Genomic DNA, 22875 nt, shown 5'->3' with positions numbered 1-22875 from the left:
ACGGAGACTTCTCTGGTTATAGTTTCCACTTCGATTGCTTTGGTTACTAATGAGTATAAACATTTCTCATAAGCACGTTGCCTGTTTGCATTTCCACTTTTGTGCCTCGTCTCTCATTTGTCTTTAGCCACTTTTATCGATCTGTAAGAGCTTGACATATTTTAAGAGTCTTTCTACTTTCTTCTATATGTTGGAAATATTTTACCTAGTTCTGTGTCTTTTAGTTTTCTTAGTTGTGGTTTTTTGTAAAATTATTTACTAAAATTTTTAAAATATTTATGTTTGAAAGAGAAAGAGAGAGAGAGAGAAAGAATGAGCAGCAGAGGGACACAGAGAGAGGGCGACAGAATCTGAAGCAGGATCTAGGCTCTGACTTGTCCGCACAGAGCCCGACGCGGGGCTCAAACTCACGAACTGTGACATCATGATCTGAGCCGAAGTTATTTATTTATTTATTTTAAGAGAGAGCTCCTGAACAGGGGATGGGCAGAGAGAAAGAGAGAGATTAAGAGAGCATCCCATGCAGGATCTGTGCCGTCAGTGCAGAGCCCCACTTGGGATTCGATCTCAAGACTCTAGGATCATGACTTAAGCTGAAATCAAGAGTCGGACGCTTAACCGACTGAGCTGTCCAGGTGCCCCTATTAGTTGTGGTTGTTGACATCCAGGAGTTTTTGGTGTTTATGTCGAATCATTGTTTGTTTTTTTTTTGTTCCTTTGTGGTGTCTGCCCTCATCAGCCCGGGAAAGCCTCTCAGGGGACTGGATTTTAGGGTTCACTGCCATGGTGTGCTGTTGGCCAGACACCAGACTGGACGACGCTATACATGTAGGGTGAACACAGCAACCTCTCAACTCTGGAGGCGCGGTGACAGTCACCGGCAATGCAGCCGTAGCCTGGGCAGTCAAGGGTCTTCTGTCTGTCCTTCCTTTTTGTGGGGACTCTGCTCCTTCTAGTCCTGCAAGCAGAGACAACGCCGGGCAGAGAGTCAGGGCTCCCCACTCACTGTGGAGCCTCAGTTTCCTCTTTTGTAAAATGAAGGAATGATCAGGAGACTCCTCCTTCCACTCCTACCAGATCGTGACCTAAACCTTAAATAGGGCCCGAAAAATCACTACCCCATGAAGCCCTTTCTAGACCTCTGAAGCCAGCCATCCCAGAGAAAGACAAAAAAAATTTTTTTTTCTATCTTATAATAAAGTCCCTGGATGTCAGGCAACACCACAAATAAAATTAGAAGAGAAAGAAGAAACTAGGAAAAATGTTTTCCACAATTGACTTATTCAATCTCCCTGATCCGGCCACGGGACGGATGATTCCTGCCCTTCCCTCAGAGAGAGAGACTCTGGGAAGCCTGGGGTTTGGGGGAGGGGCTCAGTCCAGGCTTTTTATCTTCTGGAATGAAGGAGCCAATGAATGAATGAGGGAAGAACCTCCACCCTAGGCAGTGGGGTTGCCTTCCTTGCAAAATTAAAAGGAGACAGACGCCTGACCCTACAGAGGAAGTGGCTTCCCTTCTGCTGTTTACTGTGGGCTTTTTCACTGCAGAACCTCCCAGCCTTTCTGAGCTCATCTGGAAAATGGGTTTAGAAATGTTCACCCCTTGGACCCCGGCTTCCTCCCTCCAAAGGATGTCAGTTGGGATGAATCAGAGAAGAGGTATTGGCCCAGCCACTGTTTGGACAAAAGAGGGATTATGAAACAGATATATTCTCACCCGCTGTACCCACATCTCTGGAAGAGTGTGGTTCGTAGTCAGAAGGTGGGGATGGGGAGACAATGAGGCGAGGGCGTTTTTATTTTCTCTCAGCGTCTTTTTTCACTCTAAACTGTTTTTTTTCCCCTGCTCTTACAGGGCCTGGGCTGTCTTCTGACCTCCAGGCCTGGGAGAGGCGTGGCTGGCTCTAGGGCTCTACCGGAGATTGGGCTAGACATCAAGAGGGACTTCCTGGCTGGCGAGGCTGTGTAGCAGAGGAAGGAGAAAGGAGGAGCATCACCGGACTGCCTTCCCTGTGGGTGAGTGCTGATTTGCTGGGAGGCGCTCCAGGGCCTTTGGGTGAGACTCTTGCCACACTTCTCCCAGAGCAGCAGCGGGAAAAGCAAAGCCCAGCCCTGCTGGAAGGATCCTGAGAGGGAAAGCAGGCAGAGAAGTCAGGGTCAGACCACTCAGCAAATATTAGCAAGGGCCTGCCGTGTGCCTGGGGGTTGCACGCCCTGGGCTACACCAGTGAGTGAGACAGGTGACGGGCCAACAAGGTCATGAACACAGAATTCAACGAGGAGGCATGATGGGGCTGGACTGGGGCAGGAGGCGATGGGAGGTGGAGGGAGAGGTGGAAGGGGTTGGTCGGGGAAAGCACCTTTGAGGCAGAGTTGTGCGGGACGAAATGACTCAGCAGCACCACGTGGAGATGACGCTGGTTTCTTGGCTCCTAGTCAAGGGCTGTTCCAGGGTGTTTTGGTCGCAAGTGACAGAAAACCCAGTTCACAAAGGCTGCTTCTTCCCCAATGGCTTTAAGGGAAGTCCCGGCCAAGATTGGGTCACTGACTCATTTCTGGACCAATCCCAACAGCATGAGGGTTGATCAGCAACCATTGGCCACTCCCCGGTCACAGGCCCGAAGTGGAGCTGGAGGCCAGAGAAGGGGATGTGGCTTCCCAGGTGATTTCTGAGCGCCGATGGCCAGCGCAGGCCGGACTCAGGCCGGCCCCACCCCAGCCATGACGGTGACGACGGCGACGCCTTCCCGCCTCTGTGCCGTGTCCCCATCAATCAATCAATCAATCAATCAATCAATGTCTCCATTGACCGCGTCCCCAGACTTCACTGGGCACCTGCTCTATGCCACCCCCTCTGACCCTCACAGATCTTAGATTTCAAGATACAGATGTTTTTTGAATCCTCCAGGATCTGACAGTGTAATTGAGGAAACGTATCCTATATCCTTATTTTCATCCTGTCTTTTTGTGGTTTACTAATGACGTGAATTTTCTGTCATCAAAGGGAAGGATGTCCGTGGGATGGAGGAGTCAAGGCGGGCTCCGGAATGAGGGCAGCTTCCAGTGCATTTCAAGGGGGGGGGTTGTATCAGGGAGGGTAAAATGCGACCATGCGGGCAGGATACTGGCTAAGGCAGGCTGCACATACAGCTGTGTGATTATGGTTTGGGGGTTACATGATTAGAATGTGCGTAGTGCTCAGATCACTGGTGGTTTACAAGATCACAAGGAGGAACACAGGCAAACGTGTATTTTAGTAGTCAGGTATTTATTCCAAATTTGTCTTAGAAACAAAGATATTATTACCTTATCAGACCTGGAAAATATAGTCAAGGATAAAGCTGAAATTAACCAAATAAAAGGGGGAGAGGCGGAGAAGAGGCCGTTTAAAGGGAAATCGTAAATGCAGGTGGTTTGCAGGAAGGGCAACAAGACGGTTGTGAGCAGCGAGGTTTGGGAAATGCTGGTGGAGAGCTTGGGGTCCAGGGTCACGTAGCCTTGGGCTCAAGCCCAGGACCCAGCAGGCGCACGATGAATCCCTGGGCAGGTGGCATCACTTTTCTGGACCTCAGTTTTCTTACCTGTAAAATGGAACTGAGACGGGGACCTATTCCACAGAGTTCAAGGAATCCCTGAGACAGAGGCGGCACGCGAAGCCCTTAGCGTGGTATCTGATGCAAGTGAGCGCACACTCAGCTATTCATAACCTGTATTCTTTGCGAGGGAAGGGAGCTGTTGGCTCCAGGCGAAGAGGGTGCACGGCTGGAGGAAGCCCCCGAGGGTGAAGCGGGGTCCTCTATAGGGAGGCTCACCGCTCTCTGCCTCCAGGTCCGCCCTCCCCCGCGCGGGGAGCTGTCTGCTGACTCGGGAGGGCTGGGCTGTGCTCCGCAGAGTTAATCTATGTTGTTTATCTTTTAAACACCATTAACCACAAATTAGCTGATTCTTTTGTGGCTATAAATTAATAGATTCCATTAGTAAACAGTCAATTACAGGATGATTACTTTTTCTCCTGAACCTCGAGGTTTTTTTATAGCTACTTGACAGCGTTTGATTCTGCCTCTTCCCACTCCTGGCCTCCTTCCTGGCTTCTTGGCTCATTGGACCAGAGCTTCCAGATGGACTCGGGAGGCTGAGGGTGGGTGGCGTGGACTCCTTCTGGAATGAGGTTGTAAGCAGCGGCCTGTCATTTGCTTTGCAGAAACAAAACCAACTGGAAGTTTATTTTCAAGGGAATTTCTATTTCTAACACAAATCAAAACAGCAGTTTCCATCTCCTTTAATTCTGGTGTCTGCCTTAAGACAGATTTTTCTCCCAGATTTTTCCTACTTCTGGGGCCTCATCCTGGTAAGCCCATTTCTTTCTACCCCTCTATCCCTGCCTTCTATCCATCCTTCTTCCCTTCCCTTCCTTCCTTCCTTCCTTCCTTCCTTCCTTCCTTCCTTCCTTCCTTCCTTCCTTCCTTCCTTCCTTCCTTCTATCCATCCATCCCACTCTCCATCCATCCATCCAGCCAGCCAGCCATCCAACTATCCATCCATCCATCCATCTAACTATCCAACTATACATCCATCCATCCATCCATCCATCCATCCATCCATCCATCCATCCAACTATCCATCCATCCATCCATCCATCCAACTATCCATCCATCCATCCATCCATCCATCCATCCATCGATCCATCTGTCTGTCCATCCTCCTTCTATCTAGATAAATCCTTCTATTTTTCACTGGAGTTGCCTAGAGGGACACGGATCCCACTCCATCCATCTTCCAAGTCTTTAAACATTCAGGTAGTGAGATGGGTTTCTTTTTTCCAATCCATAGCTGTGAACTGACTACAGGGATAACAAACCTAGTGACCTGGGGGGTTAGGCAGGTAACTTAAGTAACTAAAAGCAAAAGAGAGACCCAGTGTTTCAGTGAACTAGGGGCTTCGAGCTGCTCCTAAGGCCTAATTCAAATTAATTTTTTTACATTTATTTATTTTTGAGAGACAGAGCATGAGCAGAGGAGAAGCAGAGAGAGGGAGACACAGAATGCAAAGCAGGCTCCAGGCTCTGAGCTATCAGCACAGAGCCCGATGCAGGACTTGAACCCACAAACTGTGAGGTCATGACCTGAGCCGAAGTTGGACGCTTAACCGACTGAGCCACCCAGGCACCCCTCAAATTGAAAACAAAATGAAACCCCTTTAGACCTTGGGTTTGTGACTTTTGCTGTACCGTCTGGAATTCTTTGATTGCAAACAATGGATATGGGTTGGCTTTTGCAGTAGGCCAAAGAAAGGTCCCTGAAGGTATCCTTTAAGTGTTGGCTAAAATTTCACTTCCTTCTGGAACCTTCCCCGGATCCCTAGACCAAGTCAGCTACTCCTATCCAGTGTGTTCCTAGCACCCTGTGTCTCTGCTTCATACCCTCGTCACAACTACAATTTATTAATTTGCTAGTATCATTAATTGTGGGTATCTGTTTCGTTTAGTGAGTTCACTCCTGCTTCTCCCACCCCTACTAAGGTGCCTGGCACACAGTGGGCCCTCACTACTTATTTGTTGACTTACTAACGGCTGCCAAATAATTCTTCCCAGAGCACGGTGGGCGGAGGGGGGTGGTGCTGACCCTGTCTGGCCCAGGACCTTTCTTGCCTCCCGGGGGTGGGGAGGACAGACTCCTTTAGCCATCTGCTTCCCCAGCCGTGGATGCCTCTGTTTTGGCACGTGTTCTGCGCAGCCTGGGTTTCTGGAACGGGTCCACTGGAGTTTGAATTGCACCTCTGTTACAGCGGGTTGATAAGGAGAGGAAGCTGTGTGCGCACAGCCGATCTGTATGCAGAGCGGTTCTGAGATAGCGCAGCTGCTCCTGGCCCGCTGCCCCCCGGGCTCTGGGAGGATCGCAGTCCCGAGGTTCCCCGGCATTGAGGGCTGGGCGCCCCCCGGCCTCCGTATCCCTCACTCCTACCTGCCAAGTGGGACGTCTGGGTGTCCTCAAATTGCCCCATGTATTGACCCAGTTATTTTACCTTGGGCTTTACCAATGTTTTCCTGCAAGACGGAAAGTAACATTGCATTTGTATCCTGGGAATCCTTGGGGTGCGCTTATTACCATGCAGGGCGGAGATGCAGGGGTGATGGAACAAGGAGGCAGTCTCCTCACATGGGGGCTTCAGTTCGGGGGGCAGACAGAGGCATTAGTGAACGTATACATAAAATGGCAACCACCACAGGGGTGCTTGGGAGCTCAGTCGGTGGAGCGTCTGACTTCGGCTCAGGTCATGATCTCACTGTTTGTGAGTTCGAGCCCCGCGTCGAGCTCTGTGCTGACAGTTCGGAGCCTGGAGCCTGCTTCCGATTCTGTGTCTTCCTCTCTCTCTCTGCCCCTCTCCCACTTGCTCTCTGTATCTCTCTCTCAAAAATAAATAAAAAAATTTAAAAAAAAAAGAAAGAGGCCAATGACTGGCTCACAGGATGTGCAGGGAAGGGCACCGTGGGTGGGAGGAGGTCGGTTAGGAGGCTCCTGACGCCGTGGGACAAAGTGCTGGCGTCTGAGCCTGGGGGACAAGGAACAGGCGCAAAGGGCATTTTAGAGATAATGCATTAGATCCGGAGAGTGAGGGGCGGGAGGGCAGGGATAGCTCTCACGTTTCTTGCTTTGCTGTGAAAGCTGACTGGGGTGTGGACACTGGGAGAGGTGCCTGACTGGGGGGAAGATCCCAAGTTCAGTGTTGACCCTGCTGAGTTTGAGGTGCCTGTGGTTGATTGCTTCCAGAAATGGCCCTCTTAGTCTTCAGCCACGCCGCTCTGAATGCGCCTGATCTCGTCCGATCTCAGAAGCAAAAGTGGCCCCAGCTGTTGTCCTGCCTGGGTGCACGCCCCTTCGCAATGGACTCTGCAGTTCCTCGGTCGAGGGCAGCCTGGCCTCGTGACACGGCTGACCTCGGGGTGCAGCAGAAGGAACACCCCACTGCCTTCCAGCCCTGGGTTCTTGCACATTTGTGCTCGTTCTCCAGACGCCCTCCAGAGCCTCCCGGGGAACAGGCCTGGGCCAGCCCGTTGGCTAATGACAGACCACGTGGGGCCGGTGACTCATCTTAACCGAGCCCGTCCTGGACCAGCCAGCTGACCTCAGCCAGGATCAAAAGAACCATCCGGCTGATTCCAGCCCGGGCTGACGACCTGTAGAATCGCGAGCTATATGTAGATGGCTGTTAGAAAAAACAGCCATGTTTTTTCTAATAATCCATTTGCTTATGCTGAGCGAAATGAGTCAGGCAGAGAAGGACAGATACCATATGTTTGCACGTATAGGAGGATTAGGAGGAACTTAACGGAGGAACAAGGGGGAGAAGGGGGGGAAATAGTTGGGGAGAGGGAGGGAGGCAAACCATGAGAGACTCTTGAATGATGAGAACAAACTGAGGACTGATGGGGGTGGGGGGCGAGGGGGGAAATGGGCACGGAGGAGGGCACTTGTGGGGGTGAGCACTGGGTGTTATATGGAAACCAAGTTGACAATAAACTATTTGTAAAAAAATAAAATATGATTCATGAAAAAAAAAAGTCCATTGCTAAACTTGGGGTTGTTGACTCTCCGGCCATAGCTGATACGTTATCTTGAGCCCCCCGAATAAAGGGGAGAGGAAGCAATGAGCAGTTGGATGTACAAACATGGAACTCAGACTCGAGGTTTGAGTGGGAGGAAAGAAATATGTGAGGTTTCTGGGCAGGAGAAAATAAGTTTGCAAAGGAGACAGAGACGTTTGCCAGCAAGTAGGAGGGAAACCAGGCGGAGCCACGCAAGGAAGAGGCCGTCGGTGGTGTCAGCGGCTGCTGATGGTCTAACAGAGTCTTTGCCTGGCGAGAGGGAGACCAGGACGAACAAGGAACAGCTTGAGGACACTGGCTGGAAGCGCGGCTGGAGATGGCCCAGAGGAAGCGGTACAGACGGTCTCTTGCCCGTTAGAGGGGGGCCGACGGCTGACCCCGAGCAGCTCTCCGTAATCTATCTACGATCCGTTTACTCTTTCTAAGAGTGTACATTGTTCATCGCACCGACGTGCTGACTGCAAAAACTGCCCCCAATTCTTCTCATCTCGCACTCGTGCCCCTTTGCGGTGTGACTTGGAGGCGACTTCCACAAAGACATGCGCCTCCCGTGAGTCTGGGTGGGACACATGTCTTGCTTTGGCCGACGGGGCTGCGATACACACGACTCCAGCCAGAGGCTCGAGGGTGTGTGCACCGAGCTTCTTGCTACCACCCTCACGGGGGGAAGTCGAGACCAGCCTGCTGGGTGATGAGAGGCGGCTAACCTGTCGTCCTGCCTCCCGGCCCACCGCCGGCCAAGGCCGGGAGTAGAGCCTCTCTGCTACCTGGCGGAAGCTACTGAAACATGGATGAACCCGGCCAAGGTCAGTGGTGCTGCCCAGCAGAGCCTGGCCCAGCACCCCGACCCTCTGAACCATGGGCTACCTAAGCGGTTAGTATTGAAGCCACGAATGGAATAGCCATTCTGTTCTATAGACTAGGAATGGAGATAGTATCTTCTTACTAGTGTTCGTTAGACGAGCTGAGGTGTCTAACGCTCGGAGAACAAGGTGTTCAGTGAGCGTTCAGTCATTCTCCTCCTCCCCCTCCCCCGTCTTTGTCTTCCTCTTCTCCCTCTTTCCTCTCTTCCGCTTCCTTCTCCTTCCCCCTTCCTCCTCCTTCCTCCTCTTCTGCCCCCTTCTCTCTCTCCTTCTTCCTTCTTTCTTTTTTCTTCTTTCTTCTTCTTCATTATCGTTATCATGATCATCATCATCATGATCATCATCATCACCATCATCTCTTTCTTTTTCTTTCAAAGTATTTCCAGGTATTGACGAATCTCAGTTTGTAGCATTTGCTTCCACATTTTATTGTATATAGATTTTATTACTTCTTGACATCTTAAAAATCCTTTCTGGCTGGGGAGAGATGGCCCTGCCCGGGCTAGCCAACTTTTAGACAGCAAAGTCTCCCTCCTCCCTCCCCCGCCCCCGCCAGGAGCAGGCTTCCGTATGCGAACTCACCCGTCCAGGGCCCTGCCTCCTCCATCTCATTCCTGCACTCCAGGACACAATGTTCTCCTTTCTGGATCCTTCCAGGGCCCGGTACCAGGGCACTCGAGAGTCCAGAACCTGCTAGAATTATTCAAAGTGGTCTGCCCTAAGCTGCTAGCGCTGCCCTGGCCTGCTTTTCTTGTAGAAATCCTAGGAGAGGTCATGGCCTGGCACACCCCCCGCTCCTGACCACCCTCTGCCTCTCCATGCGGCTGCGAGGGGTGCGCTTCCTGTCTGGAGAGTTTGGGGGTACGGTATGTTTTGTCTCCCTGAGGCTTTCGTCTGTTTCCTCTTGTGGCTGCACCTGACTGACCATTTCACACACATAAAAAATACAAACCGCTGTTGTGGATGAACATTTAGATTATTTGTAGCCGTTTGTCACAAACAGCCTCGCACTTGTTTCTTTGGATGTTTGTGCAAATGTCCAGGGGTCGGGGGGTACACGCTGCCTGGGGCTCGGGCGGCCAGGAGCAGGCAGTCCGGGGTGGGCAGCCAGGGGCCAGCCAAGAGTTTCCCAAGCAGCTTGAGAATGGAGTCTGCTCAACTTCAAGAAAACCCCATCAGAAAAAAGAAAAAGCAAAGAGAAAAATACTTCCAGCCATATTCAATATAGGAAAAACGAATATCAGCTTTTCCCTATAGTTTTCTGCTCAGCTGTGCAATTTTAACAATGCTATACATGCTTTGGGATGACTTTTCAGTGGAAGACGGAAAATTTGTGTGGCCACTGGGATTAAGCAAACAGAAAGCCAAACGTTGGATGTCCCAATGCGGTGTCTCCTGGTGACATCTTTGGGAGAGGCTTCGAATTGATTCACCCGCCATGTGGAGCTTTCTTCTTGCTGCAGTGACCGCGTGGGACCCCGTGGGTCCAGGAGAGAATGGGAGCTGCAGGCATTTGGGTTTATTCCTCTTGGGCGGTGTCCCTCGGTACTAGAGAGAGAGAGAGAAAAAAAGAAGGGGGGAAAAAAGCCTGGTCATTTTATCTCTTTGGTTACAAACATCTTTCATTTCTCCCGAAAGAAATGAAAACACACATCGCCACGTAATGATGTTGACTGAAAAAAAAATCCCTGCGTAAATCAACAGACACAATCTGGATAACATGGATCATTCAGCGGCTTCTTTGTGAACCCTGCCCCTTCCTCCCTGCCAGCAGCTCGCACACTGTGAGCTCCTTGGCATTTTATTTGCTTTCCTTTCTCGAAAGCGCATGGGTGGGGAGAGGCTTGTCCCCAATCGTGCCGGGTGAATAGCGAGGGGACATTCCCCGAATAGCTCATCGGAGCGTCCGTCAGGAGAGTCTTTTTTCCCCCCGAGGCTCATGGCAGGGAATCAAATATTTAAAGGTGATTTTTAGACTTAGAGGCACATGAAGAGATTTGTTTGGCCAAGGAGGGGCTGAGAAAGCGGCTCCGGTGATGGGGAAGGATTTTCTGCCAGGACGAGGCTGACTCCCCTGCATTCTGCCTGTGAATGTAACGCCTCCATCAAGTTTTCCCTAAGAAGATTCCATCGGCCAGACCCTCGGTGGGGGGCCAGGGTCGGACCCACCAGCGGGTTTGGGGGCTGCGATCCCCTAGGCGACAAGCCCTCTGCCCCGACAGCACCTGCCGCCCCGTGAAGGTCCCCGTGGCAGCGTTTTGAGTCGAGTGCTGACAGCTTCGAATTGCAGGCAAGGGGGGTGAGAAATCAGAAGTGATTCATCTGCCTGCTCGGTGCAGCGGCAAACGGACTGACGGGGCCTTCAGTCCGCTCGGCCGGCTGGGCTGCAGAAGGAACCTAACAGGAACGGACAGCTGGGGCCTGGGGGTGGCCGCACGAGGGCCCGGAGATGAGGGGCGGGGGAGGGTCAGATGATGGCAGTCAAGTGCATTCAGGCAAGACTCGCGACGGCCCAGCTGCCAAAGCACGCGCTCTGGGAGCCTGGCTCTTGCCTCCGGGGTCGACTGTCCCATCGGCCGCCGGTCGTGAGTGTGGCCTTTAAATTGCCACCGGGAACGGCAGTGGGATGTGGAGGAGGGCCCGGATGGACCATCTTTCATTCATATCATGAATATCAGGAAAATGCATATCAGGGGAAACACCATTAGCACCCCAAAGCCCTGATTTTGAGCCCCAGGTATTTTTTTCTAATAGAAATAACAACCATCCGTAATCATGAAGACTTTGCTGCGAGGTGCATATATTCCTAAGTGATAAGGAAGCGGGTATGCTGGTGTTCGTGGATGCAAGCGTGTACACGGGCGCCCGTGCACACACACGCACACTCACGCACACACACACACACACAGTAACACCTTGATTTGTGAGCGTAATTCATTCTGGAAACATGCTTGTAACCCAAAGCACTGGGATATCAAAGCGCATTTCCCCATAAGAACTAATGGAGACTCAGATGATTCGTTCCACAACCCAAAAATATTCATGTAAAAATGATGACAGTATGTAATATAATACAAAATGATATGGAAAATACAAACTATAAAGACAGACACACAAATTAACCTGCACTTCCCTTTGAAAACCTGCGTGGCTGGTGTGAGGGAGGCAAGAGAGAGGAGGGTCATTGTGAGGGACGATGTTCACCATCACTGACGGAATCACTGCTATCTGTTGGCTCGATCGGATGTTTTTCTTTTCGTGCAGCTTCAACAAGGAGCCTGTCCAGTGACGCTTGCTTTTGCCTCCTTTTAAGGATTGTGGGGAAATGTGACACAGCTGCGTTATCCTGAAACAGACTCTTTGCTCGCATTGCTCCAGCCTTGTTTGGGTGGTGATTTTCTACAAAGTTTTGCACGGTTTCCCACGTTCTACACGTCTCCCTAATCTCATTTGAAGCAGGGGCTCCTCTGCCTTTTTCTCCTCCTTCTCTGCAGTCGAGATCTCCTCCATACCTCTTGCTATTGCTCACGATGCAGAGACGGGGCATCCGAGCATAGGAGTCGGTGACCCACAATCCCACAGAGAGAGAAAGAGAGAGAGAGAGAGAGAATAACCATTGGCTCAGTTATGATCATGTGACGTTCGGGGTCACGTACTGCAAGCTCGTTTATCAAGTCAAAGTTTATTGCAAATGTTGGCTCGTCTCCCAGAATGTTCGCAGAGCAAGTTACTTACAATCCAAGGTTTTACTGTGTTTCTTTTCAGACTTGAGAGTTCTTTGAAGAGTTACCAGCACCCCCACAGTACAGACGAGGAAACTAAATGCCAAATCACCTTAGTTTGGGATGTTTATCACCCGGGAATGAGAAAATCAGCTGTTCTCACTCCACACGTGCCGTTCTGGTACATGCTCCATGGGAAACTGCTCATTAATAGCTCCTTTTCCTTTGTCCCTGTCTGTGATTTTGCTGATTTAAATCCTACTCATCAAAGTCAAGCTCACCAGCCCTCTTCCAGAAAAGCCTGTGTTTCTACATGTAGGAAATAATAATGTATGTAAAACCTAGGCAATTTGATCAAATATGGTTTAGAAAACATCTCGCCTTTGTAGGGTCACTTCTTAGGTAACCACATTGTCATTAATGTAGGAAATGTCAGGAGAGGTGTTTGCTGTGGGGACAAGGTCCCCCCCCCCCCCCCCCCCCCCGATGAGCTCTTTAAAACACTCAACTCCTGGTGACCAGTCTTTGTTCAGGACAAAGGCTGCTTTCTTTCTCTCCCTTTGGGGTTCACGATCAGCCCATTCACAGCCCAGCCCTGTCCGGTAGCCTGGAAGATAGGTCTGCACAACACACACACACGTGCACACACACACTCAGGCCACAAACATGTATACACACACTTGCCCTCTCACATACACCCCTGGGCCTTCACACACGCTCATACACACCCCTCAAGTGGTGACCACATGTGGGTATCTGGACTTCGAGGTCAATACTGAGTATCATGGGATTGCATGAGGGGCAGGATGAGTTTTAGCACCGGCCAGTCCACGGTCCGCTGAATCCTGGTGAATTCATCCGAAAGCCTCTGCCAGGGACCAGGCTCCACGCGGGGACCTGGGGGGCAGGGGACCAAAGGAGGAGAGACGCGCTGCTGAGGTTCGAAGGGCACAGACTTGCGGCGATCAGGACCCACATGTCCTGCCACTCGCCGCAGCGTCTCCCCGGGGCCCAGCGGCACACCCGGCACACAGTAGGCCCTCAGTACTTTGTGCTGAAGAGCTTCGCGGTGACCCTGATGGAGAGAGAGCCAAGTTCTTCTGCAGGAAGAACAGGAGGCACAAAGCTCCTCGGGAGGAGGGCATCTGGGCAGAAACCTCAGGACCCGTCCACAGCCCTCCCCCACCCCCATTCCTCCCCAGATCGCTCTCCTGCTCTCTTATTCTTTTTTTTTTAATTTAAATATATCTTCTTGGGGCGCCTGGGTGGCTCAGTCGGTTAAGCGTCCGACTTTCGCTTAGGTCGTGATCTCGCGGTTCGTGGGTTCGAGCCCCGCGTCGGGCTCTGTGCTGACTGCCAGCTCGGAGCCTGGAGCCTGTTTCAGTCTGTGTCTCCCTCTCTCTCTGACCCTCCCCTGCTCACGCTGTCTCTCTCTCTCTCTCCTAGAAATAAAATAAAAATATTAAAAAAATATATATCTTCTTTAAAAATTTTTTATGTTTTATTTATTTTTTAGAGAGAGAGAGTGACAGTGCAAGCAGGGGAGGGGCAGAGAGGGAGGCAGACACAGAATCCAAAGCAGGCTCCAGGCTCTGAGCTGTCAGCACAGAGCCCGACGTGGGGCTCGAACTCACGAACTGTGAGATCATGACCAGAGCCGAAGTCGGATGCTCAACTGACTGAGCCACCCAGGTGTCCCTCCTGCTCTCTTAGTTCCTCAGTCCCACAAGTGAGCCCCCCGCCCCCATCATGCGCCAGGCTCTCTGCAGTGGTAACAGCAGACCCACATCCTGCGCCTGTGACCCCCCAGCCGGCATCCAGGGGAGACGGGCATTGAACCAGAGAATGTCTGGGATGCAGTCCTGCGGGCCACGGCGGCTGCGTGAGGGGGCGGGGTGGGGCCCACCCTGCTGTGGGTCAGAGATGCCTTCTCTGAGGCTGGATGGCCTCTTGTGAGCCAGGTGAGGAGCACCTGGAAGAGCATGCTAGGCTGAGGGAACAGAATGTGTGAGCGTCCTGAGGCCCGGAAGAGGATCCTTGAAGAACTGAGGGAGGGTGTGGGGTGAGGGGAAAGTGGGTGTCCTAGAGAGTGGTTTAGGAGGGGGCCTTGGAGCTGGGGGCCCGGATGGACACTCTCAGGGCACAAGCAGAGGCGGGTGACCAGCAGCACAGTGGATGACAGCCCACAATGGCCTGTTCGGGGCACACGGGACACACATGTGCCCACACACTAGAGAAGTAGTTCATCCAGGAACCGCGGGGAGCCATCTGTGACCTTTCATCAAGGGAAGGACACGGTCAAATGTGCTGTGGACAAGCCCGGCTGACCCCCGTGCGGAGAATGGAATTATAACCCCAAACTTGATGAAGAGAAGTTTCCATCCCCTCTTAGTTTTCCTTGTGGAAATTAGTATTTCGCAGGGAAGGAAATCCTGAGACTCACAAGGGGGTTGAAGTTCAAGGCCCAGGACTGGTTTTGGTCACCTTGCTCATCAGAGGATTTGGAGCAATAAGGACGGTCACAGGGATGTGGCTGCTGGTGGTGATTCCCTGACGCCCTGGGCTCCTTTTTCTGCTGGTTTAGAGAAGATGCTAGCACTTTCCCTTCTAGCCGTGGGCGGACGGGCCTCAGTTTCCCCCTGGGGGCAGTGCCCAGCGGGCAGGCACTCACCCCTACCAGCTGGCTGAGGCCTCTCGGCACACAGGGCGTCTCCTTCTGTGCACTAAGCAGGAGGGGCTGAGAACGGGTATTCCCTGGCCCCCCAGAGAAAGGGCTAGAAGGAAGAAACTCTGAATCAAACAGGGAAGACTGAAAGCAGCAGAAAAGCCTTCCATCGGGACAATGGACGAGGGTACACGGTGGTGCAGATGTCCCCACCCTGCTCCCCAGACCTATGTCTGTGGTACCGTGCGTCCTCACCTCTGGCTCCTTCCTCTGGCCTCCGCTAATGAACATACTCTCTAAGTACAAAGGGCTTTCTCTGAAGCACAGTCTTCGGACAAGCCCAGCTGCCCTGCCACCCCTGATTCCTGAGCTCCCCTTGGCAGCACCCTTCAAGGAGCACCCCTTTCTCCTTGCAGAAAGTTTGAAACCCCTTTGGCCAGACTTGACCGCGGGAGCTCCGACTCCCCTCCATGCCTCTCACTCACTTGACACGTGACCTTAGGGGCTCACGACTCCCTCTGGGATCATTCCTCACCTCCAGCCACATCTCTGACTAGATGCGAGTCTCCGGTTCCAAAAGGCCCCTGCGCCGTTAGCCCATCGCTTCCGAATCAGCCTCGACTTCTCATCTGCAAAATGAGACCACAGTGTCTGGGCTTCTCCTGACGGGTGGTGACACACGGCAGCTCTCCCGGGCTGCTGGGCCGGAGGGGTGGGGGAGGTGGCATTCGTTTGCCCGGCATTCGTTTGCCCTTCAGAGTTTCTGCTCTTAATCTCGCAGCCCTCCAGGAACCAGAGGAGGATCTGGGAGGTGGTTCGGCGCGAAGGCAGAGCGAGAGCCCGAGGCAGGGAGGAGGCGGCGGGGGTGGCCCCGGGCCGGGGCAAAGGTGGGCACGGCTCCTCCCGGCCCGGCTCTCGGCTTTCTGGACAGGTGAGCGCTTACCTGCCCTCCGCCTCACCCGCGGCCTAGTGACGCGTCCGCGGGCACCGCCAGCGCCCAGGATACCGACCCCGGTGACCGCACGCAGTAGCTGCTGAGTTAAAGGAGTCGAATCACAGAAGGGACGCGCGGGCCCACCATCGCCGGGGACTGCGGCCTCTCAGGCCTGCAGGGGGGCGGGTGGAGGGCTGTCAACCTGCTCTCCCAGGTTCTCCCTGCACCTGCTTCCTGCACGGCCTGCCCAGCGGTTGGCCCCGGAGGGCGTGCGGGGGGGGGGCGGGAGGGAGGACGTTCAGGAGACCAGTTCGATCCCGGTTCCCGGCAGATGCTTATCTGCCCATTTCACAAACCTTCACCGGTGGAATAACTTGTTTGCTGAAGCAGCGTTCTTCCCTCATTTTATGGCCGGTCGTCAGCCGCCCCTTCCGTGGGCTGGTCTGGGGGAGGGGCGGGGCGAGAAGAGCCCCTCCCTCTCGGTCCAGCCTCCTCCCCCACCCCCCACCCACAGGGGCAGTAAGTCCCAAATGAGCGAGTCCACCAGGTTCAAAAGGGGGACGTGTCTCCACTGACCACTCAACCAGCCTCTGCCTTCTGAAGTGCGATCCGCTTTCGGATGGGGCTGCACCCAGGGAGGGAGGGGCCGCTGCTCCTGCCCTCTGCCCCCCCTTCCCCCCCCCCCACGCTCTGTGCATGGCGTGTACTTAAGGCACGGAATTTACACCCTGTGCAAAAATGCATTGCTTGACCCCATGCATTTACCTGGCTCCTTGAGGCCACCCAGGTGCAAGGTCATCTCCATGGGAAGAAGATCCGCTCTTACTGCAGAATCGTTGGTTCATTTACTGATTTGTTCAGTGAGTTTGCTGCTGACACCATGCAGGTCACTGGGCCAAGCCAGGGGTTAAGAACTGTGAGGTGAGTAAAATCGGACGTCTCCATAGCTTGCAGAGGGAGGGAGAGGAGGCATTAGACAGAGTACAGGAGGGACCTGGGCCCTCGCCAGGTGCCAGGCACAGAGTGCTTTACCTTGGGCACCTCATTCAATCTTTGTGAAAACCCAATCTGGTAGCTTGATTTCTAGTATTTCCGTTTAGGGAACCTCGGCTGCAAGAGGTGGAGTGAGTTGTCCAAGGCCACACGGCTGGTGAGTAGCAGAGCCTGGAGCTGAGCCCCAGCCTCCTAGCTGCAGAGGCCACGCCTTAACCAGGAGGCTGTACACCCCAGCGATATGTTTTTTCTGTGAGAAGATGGTGAGAGAGGCAGGTGGCGCTCTGGGTGATCCTAGAGAGGGGACCTGGTTTAAGCTGGAGGTCAGTGAACCTGTCTCAGGAAATGCCCTTGATGCTGCCCTTGGGAAGATGGGGAGGAATCAGACAGGTAGAGAATGGGAAGAAGTATATTCCAGGAGGAGGGAACAGCAGATGCCAAGGTCCTGAGGCCAGAGCCCAGCACACAAATCGTGTCCTTTTCTTTGTTAGACACTACGATCATTCACCTGCCTTCCACCTGACCAAGAGCACCCCACAAATGAGGCTGTGTTTCAGCGGAAGCAGGTTCCAGCTCTGATATTTTCCCAAATATCTGGTCTCACGTCTTCTTCCAGTACCTCGCCGCTCCCCGTTCAGAGGCAGAGTCGATTTCCTGGTCCTTGGAACGTGGGTGGGTTTTGTGAGTGCCCTGATGAATAAAATATCGTAGAAGTGACTGGTGTCATGGGGCTTCTGAGGCTTGGTCACAAAAGGTGATGTGTGGCTGGTGATCTCTCTCTCTCTCTCTCTCTCTCTCTCTCTACTTACCCTTGGAACTCAGCCACATGCTGTGAGGAAGCCTCAAAGAGCCCATGCAGGTAGATGAAGATGGAGAAAAACCAGCCTCCAGCCAACAGCGGACATGGTCCCCCAGGCGTGGGTGAACCAGCTGATTCCGGCCCCCCCCACCTTGTGGACTTACGGCTAAGGGGTCACACGTCCTGAAGTAGAGCCAAGCTGGTCCCTCAAGTGCTATCTGAGTTCTCCACGGGTAGAATCCATTACCGTGATAAATTTTTTGTGCCACCAAGTTTTGGGGTAATTGTCACACAGCCACAGCAACTGGGTCACCCTGGTAAATCACGACTTGCCCTTCCAGTCAGCAGGGATTGGTTTGGGGGGTTGATTTGGGACCCAATCCTGGCCAATAAGAAGTAAGGGGACATTTACTGCGGCAACTTCTGGGGAAGTTTCCCTGAGTTGGGTAAGAAATTATGAAGAAGTTACAGTCTTCTTTGGCCTCTTAGATGAGGTTCTGGGAGGAAAGAATGCCTGGGCAACTGCAGCCATTTTGTGAGCTTGAGGCAGTGATCAGAAGACGGCAGAATGGGAAGACAGAGAGAAGCTTGGTCCGTATGTTGTGAGATGCTGGTGATCCACCCTTGAGGCCACCCTATTTCTGTGACGTAACAAACCCCCTACTGTTCAAAGCATTTTGAGTTTGGCCTTCTGTTACTTTCTAAGTGATATGGTTTCTTTCCCCTCACACCTGCCTTTCTCCTGACCCAGTTCATCTCTGAGTTTGGGGCTGGGAGGGCTTGAGAATCTCTGATACGCAGAGGAGGGTTCCTCCCTGCTTACCCTCTAACATCAAGAGCAAGCGGGACACAGAATGGGAACTCCAGGGGTCAGATGGTGGAGAAAACAGGTCAGGAAAGGAAGGACACGAATCCGTGGTAGAGTTCAAGGTCACAAGACATCCTTCATACCACTCTTGGATCCCTCACATCATCCCATGAGGCCACGCAGGACAGAGGCTCTGATTCTATTCCTTTCTACCTGGGTGATCTTGGGCAAATGCTTACGTGCTTTGAGCCTCAGTTTCCTACTTTGTAAAATAGAGAAACGTGGTAATAATGCCCATTCTGAAGGGTTGTTAAAAGGAACTAGTTAAAAGGTACTAGTCGTCAGCACAGAAACTCACTTCAGACTGGCTTAAGGAAAATAGTGAATTCTTTGGCTCTCGTCCCTGAAAAGTAAAGGAACAATGGCTTCAGGCATGGCTGGATCCAGGGGCTCAGATGATAGCATCAGGATTCGATCTCTCTATATCTTCTGTCTCTTTTCCCTTTACGATTGCAAGCAGATGCAGCCCCGCAGCCTATCCTTTCAGCAGGCTCGAGGAGACTACTTATTATGGGTTTGAAAGTCGGTCTGGTGGGTTCCCTGCACCCATTCCTATGCCGGACAGTGTAACCCATGAGTGGATTATGCTGAGTGGCCGACTTGGGGCAGGTGTGCCCAGCCCTGGATACGGAGATGGAACTAGTCTACCCACCCCGGCGGCTGGCATGGTGTGTACGTGTGAGAGTGTGTGTGCGTGTGTTGGGGGAGGGGGGGAGGCTTCAAGGAAGACAGATGATCTCTCATTAGAAGTGGGGTAACTACTAAACAGACCATCGCGTCTACAAGCGCTTTCAGCAGCAGCCATCACGCCAGTGCCCTGTACTTACCCCTAAGAGAATCAGCTTCACAGAAGATAAGCCCTGAGCTACATTCGTCTTTTCAGTGGGAAAACGCGGCAAGGGGCCAATGACTCTGTAAGAAAATTGTCGTAACATATGCGTAACAGGAAATTCACCGTTTTGACCATAGAACAGTGTTGTTTTTACCGGGCTGTAGTCGACGCACAATGTTACATTAGTTTCAGGCGCCCACAGAGTGATCGGCAACTCTGTATACCTTATGCGACACTCACCCCCTTTTAAGTGGCGTTAAGCACAGTCCAATGTTGTGCGACTATCAGCACCACCTTCTCCAGAACTTTGTATCTTCCCGAATTGAAACTCAGTACACGTGACGCACTAAGCCCCCGTCTTCTCTCCTCGCCCAGCCCAGCACCCCTCATTCTCTCTGTGTCCCCAAATTTGCCTTTCCGAGGTATCGCACGCAGCTGAAATCGAGCAGTGTTTTTGTCTTTTTTGTGTCCGGCTTATTCACCGAGCACAATGTCCTCCAGACTTATCCGCGCCGCAGCGTGTCAGAATCTCCTTCCTTTTGAGGCCGAGTAAGATTCTCATGTGCGTGTAGACCCCGTTTTGTCTGTCCGGACCTCTGCCGAGGGACGCGGGGCTGTGTCCGGGGCACACGAGTGTGCGAGAGCGTGACACCCACCCGGCGTTCGGCTCGTCCCTCCAGCCCTCCCCCAGCCCAGCTCCTGGGCTCCAGGAAATAGCGAGAACGAACTAGAGTTATGTTGGCATAAAAGGGGTGAGGAAGAGGGTTCATAATGATTTCGTAAAAAAATTTTCGGCAAAGGAAACTCGTTTTTAACAGAGGGAAAAAAAGAAAACAACAAGCCCAATTAGGTCTCGGTGGCAGCGGCTCACAAAGGAAGCGCAGTTGTCAAAAAGAGGGCTGGGACTTTTCAAAGAGCTTACTGGAACTAAACAGAAATGCCTAACTTTGTTTTGTCTTTCCCCGGAACATGCTCCTTTTGGAATCAAAAGGCTCCAGGGGTGGTGAAAGACTTCGGAGCATGAAATCGCATTACTGGAAATGGTTCGGGGCTTTTGTCCTCGAGTCTGAGGCCTCGGGAGGGCTGAGTTTAGCAACAAGCCCGGCCCGGCTACAGAGGTGCATGGGGAGGAAGGGTGCCCTTGGATGCGCCCTCGGTTTCCCAGCTCCTCAAAAGCAAACCGAAGAGCCTCCGGGGCCGTGGTCGGATGCTACTCTGGGGGAAGTGAGGGCTGATGCCTCTTGTCAAATGCATCAAGGGGATGTTAGTAAAAAATACACCAGACTCGGGGCGCCTGGGTGGCTTAGTCGGTTAAGCGTCCGACTTTCGCTTAGGTCATGAGCTCGCGGTTCGTGGGTTCGAGCCCCGTCGGGCTCAGTGCTGACTGCCGGCTCAGAGCCTGGAGCCTGTTTCAGTCTCTGACTCCCTCTCTCTCTGACCCTCCCCTGCTCACGCTGTCTCTCTCTCTCTCTCTCCTAGAAATAAATTAAAAAAAAAAAATACACCAGACTCAAAAGAAGAACGAGGGAGTGGGTCAGAGGCTGCAAGTTTGCGCGTCCCCGTGACCCACCCCGTGACATCTTTAAATACCGCTGAATGACCACAGCTGCTCCCCAAATAGTGTCCTTGCCTGGTTTTCGAGAAGGTGAATCTGAGCCCATGACTCCCTCGCTCCAGAACCTTCTATAGCGCACCGTTGCCTTTGAAACTGAGTCGAGCTCTTTAATTGCTGCTCTGCGTGGCCGGGTCTCCGTTTATGTCTCCTTGGACCTCATCTCTTCCATCCTGCCCTGCACTCACCTCTCCAACTGGAACCATCTGTTTGCTTGGGTGAAGTGAATCTCCTCGTTTTAGACCAGTGGTGTCTAATACCATAGCCGCTCAACTGATCCATAATTTATAGTAATAATTACATGTTGAAAGAGTAATATTTTGCATATGTTGAGTTAAATTTATTATTAGAATTAGGCTCATTTGTTTCTTTTTACTTTTTATTGTGGCTACTGGAAACATTTAAATGATAGAGATGACTGCGTCTGTGGCTAACAGCGCTTCCATCGCACAGCGCCGGTCTGGAGTGATGGGTCACAAACTACCGCTCGCCATCTGTTTCCGTAGAGTCCGTGGGCTAAACGCGGTTTGTTACTTTGGGAAAATGGTCAGGAAAGAAACTAAGGAAGAATATTTTGTGACATGAAAATTGTATGACCCTGAAACTTCAGCATCCACAAATAAAGTTTTATTGGCACACAGCCACGTTCATTTGCTGAGGTCTCGTCAGGGGCTGCTTCGGTGGTACAGGGGCTACAGCTCTGAGCCGCTGCAACAGAGGCCGTGGGCGCCCAAAGCTGAAAATAAATTTACCACCTGGCCCTTTACGGAAAACGTTTGCCAACCCTCGCTCTACAGCGTGTGCTACCAGGAGGGACAGCATCATGAACCTGGTCAAAACCACCTTAAGAGGTCACAATGGTTTGGAGCTCTCGGAAAAGCCAAGGGAGGTAAGCATGGATACAGTGTATCCGTGGCAGTGAGATGCCTTGGAAGGAGGGTCATTAGAAAAAAGTTTCCTCGGGAGACAGTCAAGGAGAAAAGTTTGAGCAACTCTTCTGCAGTGGATGTCGTATTATCCAATCTGTAGCTTCATGATCTACCCAGATGCTCCAGGTTCTAAAGTTCTAGTTTACTCATGGAGAAAAGAAGAGAAGCTAACATTTGTTTTTTTAAAGTTTCTTTATTTATTTTTAGAGAGACGGAGACAGAGTGAGTCGGGGAGGGGCAGAGATAGAGGTAGAAGGAGAGAGAATCCCAAGCAGGCTCGGCGCTCCCAGCATAGTGCCAGACACAGGGCTCGAACTCACGAACCGTGAGATCCTGACCTGAGCCGAAATCAAGAGTCAGATGCTTAACTGATTGAGCCCCACCAGGCACCCCGAGGAGCTAACATTTATTGTATTCCATTGGATCACTCTGTTTACACAATCTTGACCAATCTAACTCTCCTCCCACTTCTATGAGATAGACCTCTTATTATTTGATTGTTATAGAGAAGGGAATTGAGGGCCAGAAATACTAAATTGTGTCAACCTTGACACAACTATTTCTCCCTTAGTGTGAAAGAGTCCTGACGATGAATAACGGTGGGCTGGGATAGAGGTTCCATGGTCATCAGGGACTCTGGCTCTGTCTGTTTGCTTCCCCACCCTTCATATGTAGCTTCTGAACTACATCACCTCATGATTCACCATGGCTGCTGGAGCACCAGCCATCACATTCATATCCTAGGCAGCAGACAGGAGAGGAGTGATGCCTTTCATGAAGCATTCTCTGCATCACAATGTGCTAAATATGGTGCGAGATGTTAGGAATTAACTTGGGATTAGCTTGGGATTCTCTTTCCTTCTCCCTCTCTCTCTGCCCCTCCCCCACTCACTCTATCTCTCTAAATAAGTAAACAAACATAAAAAAAAAGTTAGCTTCTCTCCTTTTCTCCACGAGGAAACAAGACCAAAATAGACGCCCCTGTGCTCCTCCAATAATCAGCAGCAATATGAAGCCTGACCTGGTGCTTTTCAGTCTCTCACATCTGTCATCT

The 22875-nt window shown here is 52.0% G+C and overlaps 2 long non-coding RNA genes across 6 annotated transcripts in view; both read left to right on the top strand.

The window, feature by feature from the left end:
- The window catches only part of LOC120234851, a 46204-nt gene extending 24672 nt beyond the window's left edge, over positions 1 to 21532 (top strand). For 3 of the 5 annotated variants that reach the window (XR_005529224.1, XR_005529221.1, XR_005529220.1), the window contains 2 exons: positions 1856 to 2016; positions 6769 to 7300. This is a non-coding gene — a long non-coding RNA (uncharacterized LOC120234851). Of the gene's footprint in view, positions 1 to 1855; positions 2017 to 6768; positions 7301 to 15635; positions 15737 to 20759 lie in introns of those variants that run through there. The other 2 variants (XR_005529222.1, XR_005529223.1) reach the window with 2 other exon arrangements.
- LOC120234852 lies at positions 16582 to 17498 on the top strand. Its single transcript, XR_005529225.1, has 3 exons — positions 16582 to 16709; positions 16889 to 16938; positions 17273 to 17498. It is a non-coding gene; the product is annotated as an uncharacterized LOC120234852 (long non-coding RNA).
- Positions 21533 to 22875: the final 1343 nt, after the last annotated feature.

Source organism: Hyaena hyaena, unplaced genomic scaffold, assembly GCF_003009895.1.
Source record: "Hyaena hyaena isolate Hyena2069 unplaced genomic scaffold, ASM300989v1 scaffold_119, whole genome shotgun sequence".
Taxonomy (NCBI): Eukaryota; Metazoa; Chordata; class Mammalia; order Carnivora; family Hyaenidae; genus Hyaena; species Hyaena hyaena.
The sequence above is the reverse complement of the archived record's forward strand: the minus strand, read 5'-3'. Positions and strand labels throughout refer to the sequence as shown.